The sequence below is a fragment of the Aulostomus chinensis genome, chromosome 4 (genome assembly GCF_037954235.1).
Source record: "Aulostomus chinensis isolate RoL2024-O1b breed Wild chromosome 4, RoL_Achi_v1.0, whole genome shotgun sequence".
In the NCBI taxonomy this organism is placed as follows: Eukaryota; Metazoa; Chordata; class Actinopteri; order Syngnathiformes; family Aulostomidae; genus Aulostomus; species Aulostomus chinensis.
The window spans coordinates 24,803,902-24,823,202 of record NC_141323.1 but is presented as its reverse complement, the minus strand read 5'-3'; the positions used below and the strand labels follow the sequence as shown (position 1 = coordinate 24,823,202).

The following is a 19,301-nucleotide window of genomic DNA, read 5'->3' as shown; positions in this document are numbered from 1 at the left end:
CGCTGCATGAGATTCCATTTCAAAGCTGCAGAAAGGCGCTTCAAGAAAAGGTGTGTGAGGGAAGCTCGCTCATGCTGGTCCCCAAAGACTAAAAGCTGCCCTTTCCTCACAATGAAACAAAAAAGCTTACAGCACCTGGTATTCCCAGGCGGTCTCCCATCCAAGTACTAACCAGGCCCGACCCTGCTTAGCTTCCGAGATCAGACGAGATCGGGTGTGTTCAGAGTGGTATGGCCGTAAGCCCTTTACTCTTACACACATGGGCTCTATATCCATTTCACACACTTTACAACCTCAGAAAAAAAGTGATGCCCAACAGTCTCAGGGTCTTTTCACACGCCAAATACGTGTCCTGTCAATAAAAGAAAGAATGTTGATGTCATCGAGAGAAAAGTACTGCATCTGCCATCTGTCTTCTTCAAATTAACCACTGCATGAAATTCCATTCCAAAGCTGCAGAGGGCGCTTCAAGAAAAGGTGTGTGAGGGAAGCTCGCTCATGCTGGTCCCCAAAGACTCAAAGCGGCCCTTTCCTCACAATGAAACAAAAAAGCTTACAGCACCTGGTATTCCCAGGCGGTCTTCCATCCAAGTACTAACCAGGCCCGACCCTGCTAAGCTTCCGAGATCAGACGAGATCGGGCGTGTTCAGAGTGGTATGGCCGTAAGCCCTTGACTCTTATACACATGGGCTCTATATCCATTTCACACACTTTACAACCTCAGAAAAAAAGTGACGCGCAACAGCCTCAGGGTCTTTTCACACGCCAAATACGTGTCCTGTCAATAAAAGAAAAGAATGTTGATGTCATCGAGAGAAAAGTACTGCATCTGCCATCTGTCTTCTTCAAATTAACCACTGCATGACATTCCATTCCAAAGCTGCGGAGGGCGCTTCAAGAAAAGGTGTGTGAGGGAAGCTCGCTCATGCTGGTCCCCAAAGACTCAAAGCGGCCCTTTCCTCACAATGAAACAAAAAAGCTTACAGCACCTGGTATTCCCAGGCGGTCTTCCATCCAAGTACTAACCAGGCCCGACCCTGCTAAGCTTCCGAGATCAGACGAGATCGGGCGTGTTCAGAGTGGTATGGCCGTAAGCCCTTGACTCTCACACACATGGGCTCTATATCCATTTCACTCACTTTACAACCTCAAAAAAATGTGATGTGCAACAGCCTCACGGTCTTTTTACACACCAAACTGTTGTCCTGTCAATACAAAGAAAAGAATGTTGATGTCATCTAGAGAAAAGTACTGCATCTGCAATCTGTCTACTTCAAATTACACACTGCATGACATTCCATTCGAAACCTGTGGAGGGCGCTTCAAGAAAAGGTGTGTGAGGGAAGCTCGCTCATGCTGGTCCCCAAACACTCAAAGCTGCCCTTTCCTCACAAAGAAACAAAAAAGCTTACAGCACCTGGTATTCCCAGGCGGTCTTCCATCCAAGTACTAACCAGGCTCCACCCTGCTTAGCTTCCGAGATCAGACGAGATCGGGCGTGTTCAGAGTGGTATGGCCGTAAGCCCTTGACTCTGACACACATGGGCTCTATATCCATTTCACACACTTTACAACCTCAGAAAAAAAGTGATGCGCAACAGCCTCAGGGTCTTTTCACACGCCAAATCGGTGTCCTGTCAATAAAAGAAAAGAATGTTGATGTCATCGAGAGAAAAGTACTGCATCTGCCATCTGTCTTCTTCAAATTAACCACTGCATGAAATTCCATTCCAAAGCTGTGGAGGGCGCTTCAAGAAAAGGTGTGTGAGGGAAGCTCGCTCATGCTGGTCCCCAAAGACTCAAAGCGGCCCTTTCCTCACAATGAAACAAAAAAGCTTACAGCACCTGGTATTCCCAGGCGGTCTTCCATCCAAGTACTAACCAGGCCCGACCCTGCTAAGCTTCCGAGATCAGACGAGATCGGGCGTGTTCAGAGTGGTATGGCCGTAAGCCCTTGACTCTCACACACATGGGCTCTATATCCATTTCAATCACTTTACAACCTAAAAAAAAATGTGATGTGCCACAGCCTCACGGTCTTTTTACACACCAAATAGTTGTCCTGTCAATACAAAGAAAAGAATGTTGATGTCATCTAGAGAAAAGTACTGCATCTGCAATCTGTCTACTTCAAATTACACACTGCATGACATTCCATTCGAAAGCTGTGGAGGGCGCTTCAAGAAAAGGTGTGTGAGGGAAGCTCGCTCATGCTGGTCCCCAAACACTCAAAGCTGCCCTTTCCTCACAATGAAACAAAAAAGCTTACAGCACCTGGTATTCCAAGGCGGTCTCCCATTCAAGTAATAACCAGGCCCGACCCTGCTTAGCTTCCGAGATCAGACGAGATCGGGCGTGTTCAGAGTGGTATGGCCGTAAGCCCTTGACTCTTACACACATGGGCTCTATATCCATTCACTCACTTTACAACCTCAGGAAAAAAGTGACATGCAACAGCCTCAGGGTCTTTTCACACGCCAAATAGGTTTCCTGTCAATACAACGAAAAGAATGTTAATGTCATCGAAAGAAAAGTACTGCATCTGTCATCTGTCTACTTCAAATTACACGCTGCATGACATTCAATTTCAAACCTGCGGAAAAACGCTTCAAGAAAAGGTGTGTGAGGGAAGCTCGCTCATGCTGGTCCCCAAAGACTCAAAGCTGCCCTTTCCTCACAAAGAAACAAAAAAGCTTACAGCACCTCGTATTCCCAGGCGGTCTCCCATCCAAGTACTAACCAGGCCCGACCCTGCTCAGCTTCCGAGATCAGACGAGATCGGGCGTGTTCAGAGTGGTATGGCCGTAAGCCCTTGACTCTCACACACATGGGCTCTATATCCATTTCACACACTTTAAAACCTCAGAAAAAACGTGAAGCGCAACAGCCTCAGGGTCTTTTCACACGCCAAATAGGTGTCCTGTCAATACAACGAAAAGAATGTTAATGTCATCGAGAGAAAACTACTGCATCTGCCATCTGTCTACTTCAAATTACACGCTGCATGACATTCAATTTCAAAGCTGCGAAAGGCGCTTCAAGAAAAGGTGTGTGAGGGAAGCTCGCTCATGCTGGTCCCCAAAGACTCAAAGCTGCCCTTTCCTCACAATGAAACAAAAAAGCTTACAGCACCTGGTATTCCCAGGCAGTCTCCCATCCAAGTATTAAACAGGCCCGACCCTGCTCAGCTTCCGAGATCAGACGAGATCGGGCGTGTTCAGAGTGGTATGGCCGTAAGCCCTTGACTCTCACACACATGGGCTCTATATCCATTTCACACACTTTAAAACCTCAGAAAAAACGTGAAGCGCAACAGCCTCAGGGTCTTTTCACACGCCAAATAGGTGTCCTGTCAATACAACGAAAAGAATGTTAATGTCATCGAGAGAAAACTACTGCATCTGCCATCTGTCTACTTCAAATTACACGCTGCATGACATTCAATTTCAAAGCTGCGAAAGGCGCTTCAAGAAAAGGTGTGTGAGGGAAGCTCGCTCATGCTGGTCCCCAAAGACTCAAAGCTGCCCTTTCCTCACAATGAAACAAAAAAGCTTACAGCACCTGGTATTCCCAGGCAGTCTCCCATCCAAGTATTAAACAGGCCCGACCCTGCTTAGCTTCCGAGATCCGGCGTGTTCAGAGTGGTATGGCCGTAAGCCCTTGACTCTGACATACATGGGCTCTATATCCATTTCACTCACTTTACAACCTCAGAAAAAACGTGATGCGCAACAGCCTCAGGGACTTTTCACACGCCAAATAGGTGTCCTGTCAATATAAAGAAAAGAATGTTGATGTCATCTAGAGAAAAGTACTGCATCTGCCATTGTTCTTCTTCAAATTACACGCTGCATGACATTCAATTTCAAAGCTGCGGAAAGGTGCTTCAAGAAGAAGTGCGTGAGGGAAGGTCGCTCATGCTGGTCCCCAAAGACTCAAAGCTGCCCTTTCCTCAAGCTGAAGTTAAAAGAATTGCAAATTAATCCTTCACAGGTACTTGTTCACAGAGATGGATGAAATAAAAATTGAATATATTCTAGTATTATAAAAATACAATGAACTAAATTATTAACAATGACTAAGAGGATTTTCAAAACAAAACAAACAGTGTCTTTCTTGGTTCTGAACTTTTGTTTCACTGAAAATAAAAATCTTTTTTAGTTAGATAGTTTCACATAAAATACCCTCAAGTCATCCTTTACACCTCAATTGTAAGGAAAAAAAGTTTCCTCTACAAAAGATAACCCTTTTGTTTTTTTAAAATATACATCATATTTAATCCCTTTCAGAATCCTTAAGTTACCTTCTAAAACGGTATTCTTTAATTTACAACAACTAAAACTCAATATTTTACCTGTGGGCACACACACATTCAAATGAAACACCTTAAATTAAATTTTTACCTGTTTCAGGCCTGTTTATTGAAGCTCGTGTGCGGTCGGGGCTTCACAACTGTAATGGCCGCTTCACTCGCAGCTGAGCACACAATAAAAGCAAGTGCATGTGTATGTTAGTCCTCACAAATCCAGGGTTTTATTAGAAGGGGGAGAACGGGAATGGAGGATGAGAGTCTGAATGGTAATGGCAATGGCGGTGGAAGTCACAATCCAAACACTCACACGCAATGGCGGGACAGCGAAAGTCACGAAGAAGAAAACACAGCAGGACAAGGCACAGCAGAACAGCAGAGCCATCGGATGGAAACCCGTCTCTCTCTCTCCAATGTCCGTCTCCTTCAAGCATATTATCTTAATTTAGCCACAATTATCAAACATTATCTCGTGTCGAATTCGCATTACCTTTACTTTCGCTCCAAAAATATTACAACGCTAAAGCTACGATCTGCTGGCACATTAGCACGGAATGCTATCCCTAGCTAGCACGTCGCTAAAAATGTACACATCCAGTCTCTTTTCACTATAACAGTTAGATAAAGCGCAAATACAGGCATAAATATTCACCTCTCGAAGGTCACACAGAAGTTTACATCAGGACCACCAGTCGTCGACCTCCAAAATAAACTTAAATGCTCTCCACACAAATGATGCCTCCCCTCTTAACTCTCTGATCATTGCCTGTGTTTCTCTCCCCATGCGCGCTAACTACTCACCTCACAAACCTGCGCCACTAGTCCCACCCCTTACACAGTAACGTTCCTCTCATTGGCTTTTGCGGTCTTAATACACCCAAAGATAAGACAGGAATGAAATGATTGACAGGTAACAATTGAGGTTACATATAAACACGGCTTCTTCCCCTCTCCTTATTCTCAGATCACTGATCTTTTACAGACTCAGAGAACTTAAAGACCTTCATATGAATTTATTTTTTAACTGTAAATAGTTTTACTTTTTAAATGTTACATATTATATTTATGCTTTTAACCTGCTCACATTATAACCAATTTTAAAGATCATGAACTCTATTTATTTTTGAACTTTTTAACACATCTTTTTATGCTTTTTATGCGATGTAATTTATTTGATTTTTGTACAGGGCTACGTGTTGTATGATAACAAGAGTGTATATTGTTTACAATGTGTTACAGTCAATGGGTGGCACGGTGGTACCGTTGTTAACAGTGTCGCCTCAAAGCAAGTTCAAGTCCTGGCTCGAGCACAGGTTCTTTCTGTGTGGTGTGTGCATGTTCTCTCCGTGCCTGCGTGGGTATTCTGTCTGCAATGGACTGGCTACCTGTCCAGGGTGAAACCTGCCTCTCACCTGAAAGCCACTGGGAAAGGCTCCAGCCTCCCCCTGCAACCCTTAACAGAAATAAGCTGGGATGCATGGAAGTATAGAAAGCGGATACAATGAAGCGCATACAAATTTTTCGAATGCATGAAAAAGTCTCACCTTTTGTTTTTTTCATGTTGGTTAGTTTGGAAGCATGGAATTTCTGACAAAGCCTAAGTTTGTATTGTTTATTCACTGATTTTTCTGACAATTTACAAACAAAGCTTTCAAAACTGAGAGGACAAGCAGTGGTGTTTAAGATCAACACCCAACATGGGGCTTGAACCAACAACCCTGAGACTAAGAGTCTCATGCTCGACTGACTGAGCTAATCAGGTTACATCAGTGTAAGTCCCATAGCATGAAGCAGTCAGAGTGAGAGACTCACAGTCCTGTGAGTGATCACCCACCCATCTATCCATCCATCCATCCATCCATCCATCCGTCCATCCATCCATCCATTTTTCCGCTTATCCTGTTAAGGGTCACAGGGTGGGGCTGGAGCCTATCCCAGAGGGGACATTACCTTGGACAGGTCAGTGGTCCATCGCAGTCCACCGCAGCCAACAAATATTGACAGACAACCATTCACACTCACAGCCATACCTACGGTCAATTTAGAGTTGCATTTCCATTTGCATGTCTTTGGACTGTGGAAGGAAGCTGGAGTACCTGGAGAGAACCAGCACAGGGAAAACATGCAGACACTCTCAGGATTTATTCCAATGAAGCGCCTAAAAAAGGAGTGTTGGAACTCACTCAGATGAATGAGACATTATAAGCCATCAAATATATACATGTAGATGTAGTGTTGGAGATCCAAGAAAACAGGGAGAAAAGAGAAGAGAAGAAGAAGAAGAAAAAAACAGCTTCTTTGACCAGATAACATAGTTGTCTATTTCAATGTTTGAGGTCTGAAAAAATAACTGATTAACTGTGAAATGTGATGGACAGGCAAGTACTTATTAGGATCAGGGCAGCTGGAAAATAGGCTCCTGCATCTGTAGGCAATATCAGAGACAAAGAAAAATCAACACAAATGAGCAGGCACTTGAACGATGCTAAAACCACTCTTTTTTAAACAAATACAACCACAGCTTCTGATCTATGGCCTTAACTACACTGTAATCATGCCATCAGACAGACTCATGCCAGAGCAGTAGCCTAGCACAAGATGGAGGAACGTAATTGCATGTAAACACAGTCAGTGTGCACTCATCTTAATATGAACCGACTTAACTGTTGTGTGACACGTATATTGTGTGTACTGTAAAATGGTTCAGACTATCAGAAAGCTTCATGAATTCACAGGCAAAATACAGATGTCGCACACATTAATTTGTGGAGGCTCGAGATGTAAAAAGTAAAGTCAACTCTCTGTGTTTTTTGGACTAATTTGCAAGCATTTTCAACATTTTGGCTAGCTGCTAAATCTGGCTAGCATGATGTGCACCGAGTGTAATTATCAATGCAAATGTGGCAGGATGAGAGGTCCCATCCTAGCAGTGAGACTGGTTGGTGATGCCTGACTTGGCTTGTACCATCATTAGCCAACCAGTGTGAGGCGCTGCTCTATAAATAGGGGCAGCATCTACCTGGTCAATCTCTTGCTCTTGGGGTCCGCGGTCCTCCCACTTCCTGGTCACCTCGCTTCCGCCTCTGATCGCCTCACGTCTGCCTTCTCGCCACCGTCTTTGCTGGTATGTAGCAGTAGCTCCCTGTAGCTCGTGTTGCATGCTGATCATGCACGTTTTTCATATTCACGTGTTTAATTGTAGGCGTCCGGCTTTTGGGACACGGTCCCTTAATCGCCGCTAGTGGGGAAACAACCCCCCCCCCCCCCCCCATCTGACGTGCAGAGGCTGTTTGCCACAGCATACTAGCTGTGAAACCCTTTGCTCTGCATGCGTGCGATCTACACCTGATTGGCACAGCTGGTGAGCCGTGACACTGAGGAAGAACTAGCTGCTGCTTTGCTACCGGGCGCTGTCTTGCCAGACTATCCTGCTTTGCTAGATGCTCCTGCTTTGCTCTGGCTGCTGTTTGTTACAGACTACCCTGCTTTGCTCTGGCTGCTGTTTTGCTACAGACTACCCTGCTTTGCTCTGGCTGCTGTTTTGCTACAGACTACCCTGCTTTGCTCTGGCTGCTGTTTTGCTACAGACTACCCTGCTTTGCTCTGGCTGCTGTTTTGCTACAGACTACCCTGCTTTGCTCTGGCTGCTGTTTTGCTACAGACTACCCTGCTTTGTTACAGGCTCCTGCTCTATTAGCCTGCTCTGCTACTAGCCTGTTCTGCGACCTACTGGCCATCTACACATGTTTTGCTTGTTTGTTCACTGTTTACTGTGTTCACTGGAGTGCTCTGCTTCTGTGTTAACGAATTGGAATCCGCTGTGTGTTGAACTGGAGGTTGTTTCAGTAATTCACCTTGTTTAACCAGGGTCTGCCAGATCCTGATGTCCACCGTGTGGCGCCACTGAACTGTACTTCATGGTGCTCTGAAGGTTTGGATCTGCATTGTTTTCCATTCCTCTGCTTGGGCTTCAGGGTGTAGCAAGCTGCTGGACGGCTATCCGTTAGCTCCCTGGTCTAGCAATGGAGAAATGAACTCGTTTCTGGTTATTTTGGGTTGTATTATTTTTCCTTGCTAATTTGTTTTTAATAATTAAATCTTGTTTCTCAAATTAATTTTTAAATTGAGGTTTGGTTCTGGTTTTTGTGGGTTTTTTTTTAGTTTTGGTGTTAAATTATAATCATTTCGTTTCAGGTACTGGAAGCTCACGGTCCTGGCGTCGCTTTTCCTCTTGTGTGCTGTGCACCCCTGTTTTGCTTTAATCATGTGTTTTTTAAATGTGATGTCCCAATTGATCAGGGTGTCTTCTGCCTTGGGATCCCTCACCCCCACTGGTAAGCTCCAGACTTGTTTAGATTCATTCTTGTTCTCTTTTTAATCTGCTGGCCTGTTTACAATAAAATATTTTTGTCATGGAACTACGTCTCCTGCCAATTAGTAAATGAACCTGTGAGTGCCTTTTGGTCGGTACGTTAACTATTTCCTTGGGCGAAATTCCCAAGGTGGCGTTGTCCGGCTTTGGTCACTATTATATTTTAATAAGTGCACCCCCCACTCGTGTGTCGCCACACAAACTGGAAACTTCACTTAGCCTCCACTGGCCTACAGACTTTGAGCCAGTGTCTACAATAAATGCAATCGCTACTCACCAAATGACTGTTATTGAGATGGATGATAACCAAGGCTCTGGCCTCACGTGCAGATCAGGAGATTCTCCTTGCGTCCATCAGGCAAAGATACTGCATGATACTGTTTTATTTACAGTGAAGTACTGTATTTTAGCATTACAGCATAGTTCTGTTAAACAGTCATGGGGTGTAATTTAACAGATTCCTATTAGAATTAACGGCAAAGTACTGTATTTTTATAAACAGGGTGATACTGTTGAAATCTTGTAGTACACTGCAAGCAATTGCTGTAAATTTACAAGTCCCACCGCTTTCATAAAATTCATCACTGGATTCAGGACGACCCCTGCTACTCGGCTGCGGTGGGTGGGAGGAGGCTCAGGCCCAAACAACGCTGACTGCAGATTTAATTTAATCCTAGGTTGATGTAATACTCTGAGAAATCAGTGGTATTTATTTCATGATTTTCATAGGAATAAGTTAAGAATAAAATGCCAGTTCATGGTTAAGCTAAAATTTACATTAGTATTATGAAGAAGATATTAAAATAATAAAATTTGTTTAAAATTTAACTTTAAAAAACATCATTTCATGGGGTGTGAATGTCTTTGAAAAATGTTAAAGTAATTCTCTTACGTTAGGTTACGTGCGTGAGTTCATGACCTTTAGTGTTTACACTTCCGGGAGAAACGAGCGCGAGGAAGGAGCATCGTGTGAATGGCGTAACGTTATCGGAGTTTGGAGACTGTGTGTTGTCGGAGAGGAGTTTTTATCGGTAACGGACTGTGAACTGTAATTGACCGACGTGATCGGAGTGCGTGAGTCGGATTCTCCGCCACCGATTGTGTTTTGAGCACCAGGCAAGTCCAGTTACAGAAGCTAGCGGGAGCTAGGCTAACGCTGTCCACGCTGAATGGAGACGCCGCTGCACGGACGGGACAGGAGCTTCGGATAGTCGCCTCGGGAGAGAGTCGTTAATGGAGGACGCGTCACTGTTGCCGACGGAGCCGGAGGATGTGCCGCTGCTGCCGAGTCACGGAGGTCTGTTGCTGCGGGCTGCTGCGAGCGGGACGGTTGCTGCCACAACGAGCGAGGGATTCATCGGCTGCGGTCCGGTATTGTTGACTTCACCGACACACGGGGGGGATCTGGTAAAGGTTTCCATCATGAGCTCCAATTAAAGCGGGCCAACGAAAGTAAACATGAGTGCACTCGAAATAAAATTAGACAGTTGAAAAAAAGACAAACAATATACCCCGGGGTTCTTTTATTTTCTATAGTCTTGTTTGTTGAATGTGTTTTTCTGCAAGCTTTTAATACATTTTCTAAACTGAAATCTTGTGTTGGTTTCATTGAATTTGTGTGTTGTTACTGAAGCTTTACAGCAGAGTTTAAAGGTCAAGTGTACTCCCCATAGCCTCCATTTGAATATTTAAGAGTGAGAATCATACATTGCCCGAGATTGATATTAATTATTCCAGATGGGACTTTTACCATACAAGATATTTGAAATGAGTTAGTGTTCCCTGTAAGCCTAAGGTGGGTTTTAATATTGGAGCCGGTGGTAAAAGGGTTACATTTAGAAATCTAAACCCCTGCTACCATGAGCACACATGGAAATAAAGACTCAACTGACCGCTCGGTCTACTTCAGCTAGCACACTGAACAATACTGTTGTTTACTTGCTAGCTGATAAGTGAGCAGCTGATGTTTGCAATAACATTGAAATAAACTAAAAATAGAGTCAATAGCTCAAATCCTATCACCACCAAAGGAGCCACGTCTTTAACACTTCAATCTCATAGCGACTCCTCAGGATTTCTTCTTCTCTCCATTGCATTTTGTAGGAGGCTCCTGCCGGTCCACACTGCCTTCCCCCTAACAGATTCAGCTACTGAGACTAAAGTTCGTTAGTGAGCTCAATGCATAAAAGTGACGTAATATTTGTTGAAAACTAAATAGGCGTGAAGCTGTAACCTCACATGAACACTTGAAGTCTAGATTTCAGCTGCATGTGAAGAAATCAGCATAAAATCCTTGTGTTGGTGTTTAAACCTGGACTACCAGAACCAGGCTAAGAGGTGTTTGTCTGTTAGCTGTGAAGCAAACTGAAACATGAAGGCTTTGAGGGTTTGTTCTCAACACAAAGAAAGATTCAATGCTCAAACTGCCAACTCTGTAAAAAAAACAAACATTTTTACAAATCTCAGTTTATTTCTTCATGAAGATCTTAATGAGGCAATCAGCACCAGAGCACTAAAGTTAAAATTAGTAACACTGTCACTAACGATGGATATATTTGACCCAATGTAGTTTTCCTGATCAAATATAGTTTTCATCAAAATATATATATTTTTTTATAATTATTTCCCAATATGCAACGTCACATAAATGAAAAAATGGAGGACCCTATAAAATGACCTGACGTCAGTGTTCAAGGGTGAAGTCATTTTTGGAATGAAGAAGAGTTCATCCAGCTTTTTTTGCCTCGTGTCTCTGAACCAGCTCATTTGTTGTGTCCACGCCGTTCCGTGTTTAACATGTTTTATGTAACATGAATAACATATTAATATACAAATATATACATGACATAAATTATATATAGACACAGATAAACATCAATAACCAGTGAGAGAAGTCATGTGGTTCTCCGACCTCTCTAAGCTGCATCGCAGTGCTGGAGGAGTGCTGACATCATTTATGGTTCCTTGCTGGATGAAGGCCTAAACTATGGAGTGAAATCTACTGCCTTGAACTCACTCTTCATTTCTGCTCAGGCTTTTCCTGCCAGCAAGGCAGTGGCAAGAAAAGCAGTCAGCTGATGTCCACAGCTCAACATGAGAAGGACACATTTCTTTTGAAGAAAAAACATTTCAAGGAGTTTTTCCTGCCAATACAGGACAACACCCACTCACAAACCAGTGCTGGACAAGTTCCTTCAAAGCTGTAATGCCTTATTTCTTACTTGTTACTGTCATTTTAAAATAATTGGTTCCATTACGATTGTGTCTGCCAGCGCTTGGTGACTGTACAGGAGGTCTGTGGACCGCAGGGCCACAACAAGCCCATTTCCTCAACTCTCCATTTAGTACAGAGGTCCCCAAGTATGGACCAGTGAGGATAAATGTGATAGTGTAGAAGTCCTTTTGTTCTTCAACTTGTCCAACTTGATGGTGAGTCTCCTTTTATCAAGGATTACTGAATGCTTGTGTTATTTATGGCATTGTAAACACTTTATAAACCCTTCATTCAGAGCTGTAAAGAACCTTTAACCTCATATCCCAGACATCAAAGTGGGCCACTAACTGGTGAGAGGAAGCTATGCTATGCTGCTACATTCTGAAGAGGTAAAGTAGCAGGTTCTGAGAGTGATGGCTAACCTGGATGTGTTCATCTCCTACTTTAATATCAGCGTCCCAACTTGGAGCTCTGACCACCTCCAGCTTTTTGTTCCTGTTTCTGCTTCAGTCAACAGGGAACTCAAACCTGCAATAGAATCATCAACAACAATGGAATAGAAAACAGAGGAAGACAAAATATCATAAACTTACAAAGCTGAGAAATGTTCATGAAGAATAAATGCACACATTATGATTGAGGCCAGAAAGTAAAACTCCACACCAAATGTATTTTGACATGTAGGGATAATGAACTTGAATGTGTTGAAATAGCAGATGAATGAATCCACTATCACAAGATGGCGTCACAGATCTCACCATGAAGTTGGACCAGTTGAAGAACAAACAGACTTCTCCACGATCACATTTATCCTCACTGGTCCGTACTTGGGGACCTCTGTACTAAATGGAGAGTTGAGGAAATGGGCTTGTTGTGGCCCTGCGGTCCACAGACCTCCTGTACAGTCACCAAGCGCTGGCAGACACAATTGTAATGGAACCAATTATTTTAAAATGACAGTAACAAGTAAGAAATAAGGCATTACAGCTTTGAAGGAACTTGTCCAGCACTGGTTTGTGAGTGGGTGTTGTCCTGTATTGGCAGGAAAAACTCCTTGAAATGTCATGCAAGTTTTTTCTTAAAAAGAAATGTGTAAAACATTCATTAACATCCAGGCCCAAAGACAAGAGAGGGCAACGCTCCAGGAGTCTTTGATCTCTGAATTCTGAGCATTGATCTCCTGCTTCAGTCTTTGATCTCTGACTGATCCGAAACTAATCAAAGGATCACATCAGCATATTGGTCCAGTCTACAGATGGTGATTTTACCAAGTGCACTACAGCAGTCCTTGTTGCTGTCTGCTGTTGTGTCACAGCAAAGTAAGGAAACAGCCTGACGGTCCTCAGGAGGAAATTCAACAACCTCCAAAGATGGAGGTGAATCTAGACCTGCTCATGTTTACTGTCCTTGATGAACTTGACAAACACACCACATGTCACACACTCTACAGTTTCAATCTGTTGAGAACATGAAACGTGTGGCCCCAGTGACCCTGCATGAAATTTTTGTCCAATTCAAATTTTGATTCATGACCCAGAACCACTCAAAACCCCTGAAAAATAAAGGTTTGGGTGCATTAAAGACATAAATAATAACATCATCATGTTTCAAGGGGGCTGCAGGGTGGTGCAGTGGTTAGCACTGTGGCCTCACAGCAAGAAAGTTCTGGGTTCGAGTACCGGCTCGGGCGCAGTATCTTCTTGTGTAGAGTCTGCAAGTTCTCCCTGTGCCTGCGTGGGTTCTCTCTGGTACTCCGGCTTCCTCCCACAGTCTAAAGACATGCAATTTGGGGACAAGGCTGATTGGATTCTCTAAATTGACTGTAGGTATGAATGTGAGTGTGAATGGTTGTTTGTCCCTGTATGTTGGCCCTGTGATGGACTGGTGACTGGTCCAGGGTGAACGCTGCCTCTTGCCCGTAGACACTGGGATAGGCTCCAGCCCCCCGAGACCCTGAACAGGAATAAGTGGAAGAAGATGAATGAATGTTTCAAGGTTTTCTTCCCTCAAATCTGAAGGTCAAGCTGCATTATTTGCAGTGCTCATTAGCAGGGGAATTAGCTCCAATGGTAGAGTGCTAGCTTAGCATGTGAGAGGTAGAGGGATCCATGCCCTCATTCTCCAGAATACTTCAGCTTGTTCTGTTGATCAGAGGAGCTGCTGTGTGATGAATGCTGATGTTTGTCCACTGCTGTGATAAAGTGTCACCCTGTTACTGATACTGACCATTTCAGCTAATTCCCCTGCTAATGAGCACAGCAGATAATGCAGCTTGACCTTCATGCATGGTTGGATGAGCGTCACCAGGTGAAGCTTCTCTGGTTGACCAACATGTGGAATCTCTTTCAATACTCCAGTGGTGGTTTAAGTGATGAAAATATGGATTAGTCACTGGAAGTGTGTGTGTGTGTGTGTTTAAAAAGGCAAAAAAACCTTTTTTCAGCAATAGAACTTTAATACAAACTCAAAATGAAAAGCAGAAAAGGCCAGAATCCAAAATATGGATTTACAGAGGAAGCGTGCTGGGCCCAGAACCCAGAGGTTGATGGATCAAAACCATCCTCTACTAAAAGAAGGGAATAAAATAAACTTGGTTGTTTTGAAATGTGAATCTGTTAAAGAGGGGTGGAAATGGTGAGGTAGTCATTGTCCCTTTTGTTTTATTACAGAGACCTCATTGTTACTTAAATAATTTTAATTCTTTACTTGAAGATTCACGCTTTTTCGCTCAAAATGTATAAAACTTCTTGCATGTTGGTGCCCCATCACACACAACAGGTGCACTTGTACTCTTTTCACCTCTGACCCACAAACATTCATAGTCTTCCAGTGAACGTCCAATTATCTTCTGAAATCAGTGATGAATCTTTACCTGCTGAGACTCATTATCTCTGACTGTGACTAGCATGTGCTAGCAGAATACAGCAGTCCTTCTTCATTATCTGTCTTTGTCTCTGACCAGCTCTCCTGCTCTCTTTCCTCCTACCAGTCAAAGCAGACATCTTCGCCTACTGATCTTGGATCTGCTGCCTGTTCCTGCCTAGTAAAAGAAGGAACCAGCACCTGGTTCTACAGGCTGAATTAACTCCAGGACGTTGGCCAGCCGTGTCAGTTGAAACCTTATTTGTCCAAATAGAGAAAAAATAAGTCTGATCATTAATGAAAGATGTCATCATTGCTTTGAAACTGTGGTTGGGGACAAACCAACATGAGCACATTCATGGAAGAATAGCAATAAAAACAGGAAGTGTTAGTTAGCAAGTACTCACCAGTCTTTCACTATCATACATGAGTCTAGTGGAACAAAATGGCTGCAGCTGACTGTGCTGCCTGGTGGTGGATCACTCTTCACCATCCTCACAGGCCTTGATGGAACCAAAAAGGCGACTTCCTGGAGAAGATCTTCCAGGGGGTCCAGGTTAAAGCGGTGCCCCAGCTGGCACCAGGCACTGACCCAGGTCCTGCATGTGAGATACTGTCAGTTCTGTTCTGCCCTGCTCACAACCACAGGCTGGTGGTGAGGCCTGCAGCAACCAGGGCCCCAGTCACCAAGTGTATAAAGGCTGGTCATTGTGGCAGTGGGAGGAGTCAAAATGAAGACAGACCAATGTGAGCAGGACTTGACTGCAAAAGTAAGAAGAACTTGACCATGTTTCCTACAGTACCCAGGAGGCTTGGTAGTTGTTGAAGGAAGCTCCAAAAGCAAAGAGCAGTCAGCAGGATATAAAAAGAAAAGATCCAGACAATAAAACTACAAGTAGAAACAAGATGAAATACTAAAAGCTTTGGAAAGATACTCCAAGGTTGTATATACATTATTATATACACTACTATTCTCATTGACTCCTAAAGAGGGAAAGGAAGAATTAGAATGTGGATCAGATCAGCTGATTTCAGTGTTAAGTCCATCCCTCCATCCACTTTCTATTCTTATCCTTTAAGGGTCACGGGGTGGGGTGGGGGGGGGGCATCAGTCTCATGCAACCTAAACTAAAACTTCAGTCAGATCAAATTCAGATTAAAGCAAGAGTTTCCAGATCAAAGTCAGAATTCCTGATGATGTCATCAGGGCTTTGACAGTACCTAGAATTCTGTCTTTGATCTCAGGAGGACATGAAAGAAACACAATTGAGGAAAGTAGAAGAGAGCACATTCAGCTTCATTAGAAACACTTGAACTGTTGAACAGTAGAATTTGTTTGAAATAGTTTACAACACTGAGTGACAGGATTGAAGAGGGAAGATTTTTCTACTTAACATTTAATTCTAACTTAAAACTGGGGATGAACATTCTCAGTAGTTCATATACTAATATACAGAGTAAGTCATGTCATTCCCTTTTGGAAAAAAAAACAAGAAAAAAAACATGTGAAGCTCCTCCCCCCAGCTCCAGGTGGTACAGACAGATATGAGAGTGACAAGGAAGCAAAGAAGTGTTGTGCTCCTCTCCAGTGCTCTTGTGTTGTTGTGTTCTTCTCAGCTCCATCATGAAGACGTGCTGGCAGTGGGCGCTGGTGGAAGTTTGCAGCTCTCACTGGAAAGTCCTGAGGCTCCTCCCATTCTGAAGCAGGCAGTTGCTCCTAGCCAGCCGACACTTTCCCTCTCTTGTGTAGGAGTGAAGAACAAAATCAAAATAAAGAATCATCACTCTTTCATTGGGGGACATTTTTTCTCATTCTAAAAATTCAACAGCTTCTATCATTTCTTTTACAGAATATGTCAGTGATATACTCGGATTTTCTGTTGTGCTGTCAAATTAACTTTTATCGATGCTTCACACTTCAGGTGTGAAAGTTTTTCAGTGGGAAAGACATGAGAATGAGGACGAGGCTGATTGATACTCTAAACTGACTCTAGGTGTGACTGTGAGTGTGAATGGTTGTCTGTCTTTATGTGTTGGCCCTGCAATGGACTGGCGACCCCTCCAGGGTGAACCCACTTCACGCTGAAAGCTGGGGAGACAGGTCCCCCCACCCCACAACCCTTAACAGGATAAGTGGAAGAAAATGGATGGAGGAATGGATGAATGAATGGATGGATGGATGAATGAATGAATGGATGGATGGATGGATGGATGGATGGATGGATGGATGATGGATGGATGGATGGATGGATGGGCTACGGTTCAGTCACTGTGTCTCTTGTTCCCACAGTGATTTGATGCATCCTACCAACACAGCAGGACTCACCAGGAGACAATGGATTGTCAGTCATTTTTCACTGACAGCGCTGGAGCCGGAGCCCACAAGGTCACAACTGGCATTGGTGGACTCCAGGATATGTTTGGACCTACAGAAATGCACAACCTGTTAATGACAACACTTTCATATATTTAGCCCTGCTCACAGATCTCTGATACAATTTTCAAGTCATACAACAGGTTCAATGTTGACCCTTCGACCACCGTTACACTGAAGCAGAGTTCAATGGCAGTGTTGCATATGTTGGGAGGAGCCTGTGGCTCTCGGTTCAGAGGATGATTTGAAGAATTTGTTGTTGCTGAACTGTTTATGCTTCAATTTCTGGACGTTCACTGGTGGAATGTTTGTGGGTCAGAGGTGAAAAGAGTACAACTGCACCTTTTTTGTGTGATGGGGCACCAACATGCAAGAAGTTGTCAAACATTTCCAGCAAAACAGCATGAAAATTCAAGTTAAGAATTAAAATTATTTAATTCAGCGTTTAACTACCAGGCCTCTGGAATAAAACACAAGGAACAACTGACTACCTCACCATTGACTTCACACTGATAACCAGGAGGTAACGTGGTAGTCAGAGCAGCGATGCTCAGGTCTGTGGACTGAACAATGTCCTCTCATTCACACACACACCACTCTTTCATTGGGGCTCCTTTCTCCTTGTTCTGACACAGAAATTCAACAGCTTCTGTCATTTAGTTTACAGGAAATGTTGATGACACTCTGGGATTTTTTGTTCTCCTGCTGTCACTGTCAAGTGCCAGCTTAACATGTGAGAGGTAGCAGGATCCATGCATGTGTTCATGTTTACAGCAGACAAGGAGGAAACCTTGGAGGATTTCAGTGACTTTTAGCAGTGGTTCTCACTTCATCTTCTCAGTATTAAGTTTAAAGCGAGCTGGCCAGGAGTTGAACCTAGAATCTTCTGATCCGTAGTCAGACGCGTTATCCATTGCGCCACCAGCCCTGTGAAGGAACTGCTATGTTCATGTGTGCTTGCTTTTACAGAAAATCCCAACAACGTGGTGGCATTTTCAGGGGACACAATGGTGCAGTGGTCAGCACTGTGGCCTCACAGCAAGAAGGTTCAGCTCTCCTCTGTATTTGGTTGCTAGGAACCTGAATCAGTCCTCAGTGGAGCGGTGCTGCTGAGGCTGAGTGAGGCTTGAGTGAGGGACTGAGCAGGAGCAAACAGGTTCAAGCAGGTTCAGGCAAACTCCACTCAGTCCACCAACATCAAAGCAGAGGAACTGAGTTCATCTAACAAAATGGATTCATATCATCTCCACTTGGAATGCTCTGGAACTACAAGTACACTTAAAATGGCCGACTTATGACAACAGAAGGAACTTTGAAGTAGATTTGATTTATTTAAGTCAGTGACAGTCATTTTTTTCAAGAATTTAGTTCAGGTAACTTCATTGTTTTACTAAGATGAGCTTAATGTTATAACATTGAAACAAGATCTTCATGTGTTGATGGATCCATCACAAATATGAGCCTTCCCAGTCTGTCAGGTGGTAGAATTCAGTCAGCACCAATAACAGGAGAGTCAGAGTTTAGAAACCAAAGACAGACATTAAAGTCTCACATTAAAGTGTTATATCTTTGAAAATATACTGCAATACATGAAATATTATATTTCCATGGATGGAAACCTCGTTCTTATATTCTTTAATATACTGCAATAGTAATGGACCCTCTATGACCCTGTAGTGATGAATCTATCAAGGAGTACAAATTATTATAATCAGAGAATTTTGAAGTCAAGTTTGAGATCAGTTTGATCCTCTCTCCCTCTCTCTCTCTCTCTTTCTCTCTCTCTCTCCCTCTCTCTCCCTCTCTCTCTCTCTCTCCCTCTCTCTCTCTCTCTCTCTCTCTCTCAGGAGCTTTTAAATGAATATTTTAATAAAACGGAACAGGAGACTGAAGAGTGATCACTAAAACCCACAGGCTGAATGGGACATCTTTTAAAAATATTGAACCACTGAGTAAAACCATAGAAGCGCTCCTGTCTCGTCGGTGCTAACAAGTTAGCTGTTGAGTGAGTCCAGCTGTGCTGTCTAGGAATCCTGGTAAAAAGCCTCCACACATCAAACAGCTGGTGTGTTGGTGGATCTGTGGATCCTGCTGGAAGAAGCAGGATGGAGCTCTGAATGGTTCCTGTCTAAAAGAGCTTCTCTGTGCAGCTCCCATCAGCTCCTAAAA

General features: G+C 43.5%; 8 non-coding genes and 2 pseudogenes across 8 annotated transcripts; all 10 read right to left on the bottom strand.

Annotated features, from left to right (window-relative positions):
• Nucleotides 1–123: 123 nt before the first annotated feature.
• LOC147264023 (5S ribosomal RNA) lies at nt 124–242 on the bottom strand. The gene has a single exon (XR_015115596.1). It is a non-coding gene; the product is annotated as a 5S ribosomal RNA (ribosomal RNA).
• Nucleotides 243–550: 308 nt separating this feature from the next.
• On the bottom strand, nt 551–669 carry LOC147264022 (5S ribosomal RNA). Its single transcript, XR_015113790.1, has one exon. It is a non-coding gene; the product is annotated as a 5S ribosomal RNA (ribosomal RNA).
• A 309-nt stretch (nt 670–978) lies between these two features.
• On the bottom strand, nt 979–1,097 carry LOC147264021 (5S ribosomal RNA). Its single transcript, XR_015113788.1, has one exon. It is a non-coding gene; the product is annotated as a 5S ribosomal RNA (ribosomal RNA).
• Nucleotides 1,098–1,406: 309 nt separating this feature from the next.
• Nucleotides 1,407–1,525, bottom strand: LOC147264020 (5S ribosomal RNA). The gene has a single exon (XR_015114217.1). It is a non-coding gene; the product is annotated as a 5S ribosomal RNA (ribosomal RNA).
• A 309-nt stretch (nt 1,526–1,834) lies between these two features.
• On the bottom strand, nt 1,835–1,953 carry LOC147264019 (5S ribosomal RNA). The gene has a single exon (XR_015113787.1). It is a non-coding gene; the product is annotated as a 5S ribosomal RNA (ribosomal RNA).
• A 310-nt stretch (nt 1,954–2,263) lies between these two features.
• LOC147264018 (5S ribosomal RNA) lies at nt 2,264–2,382 on the bottom strand. The gene has a single exon (XR_015114628.1). It is a non-coding gene; the product is annotated as a 5S ribosomal RNA (ribosomal RNA).
• A 310-nt stretch (nt 2,383–2,692) lies between these two features.
• Nucleotides 2,693–2,811, bottom strand: LOC147264017 (5S ribosomal RNA). The gene has a single exon (XR_015114711.1). It is a non-coding gene; the product is annotated as a 5S ribosomal RNA (ribosomal RNA).
• A 310-nt stretch (nt 2,812–3,121) lies between these two features.
• On the bottom strand, nt 3,122–3,240 carry LOC147264016 (5S ribosomal RNA; annotated as a pseudogene).
• Nucleotides 3,241–3,550: 310 nt separating this feature from the next.
• Nucleotides 3,551–3,659, bottom strand: LOC147264015 (5S ribosomal RNA; annotated as a pseudogene).
• A 14,328-nt stretch (nt 3,660–17,987) lies between these two features.
• Nucleotides 17,988–18,060, bottom strand: trnar-acg (transfer RNA arginine (anticodon ACG)). Its single transcript has one exon. It is a non-coding gene; the product is annotated as a tRNA-Arg (tRNA).
• Between the last annotated feature and the right edge of the window lie 1,241 nt (nt 18,061–19,301).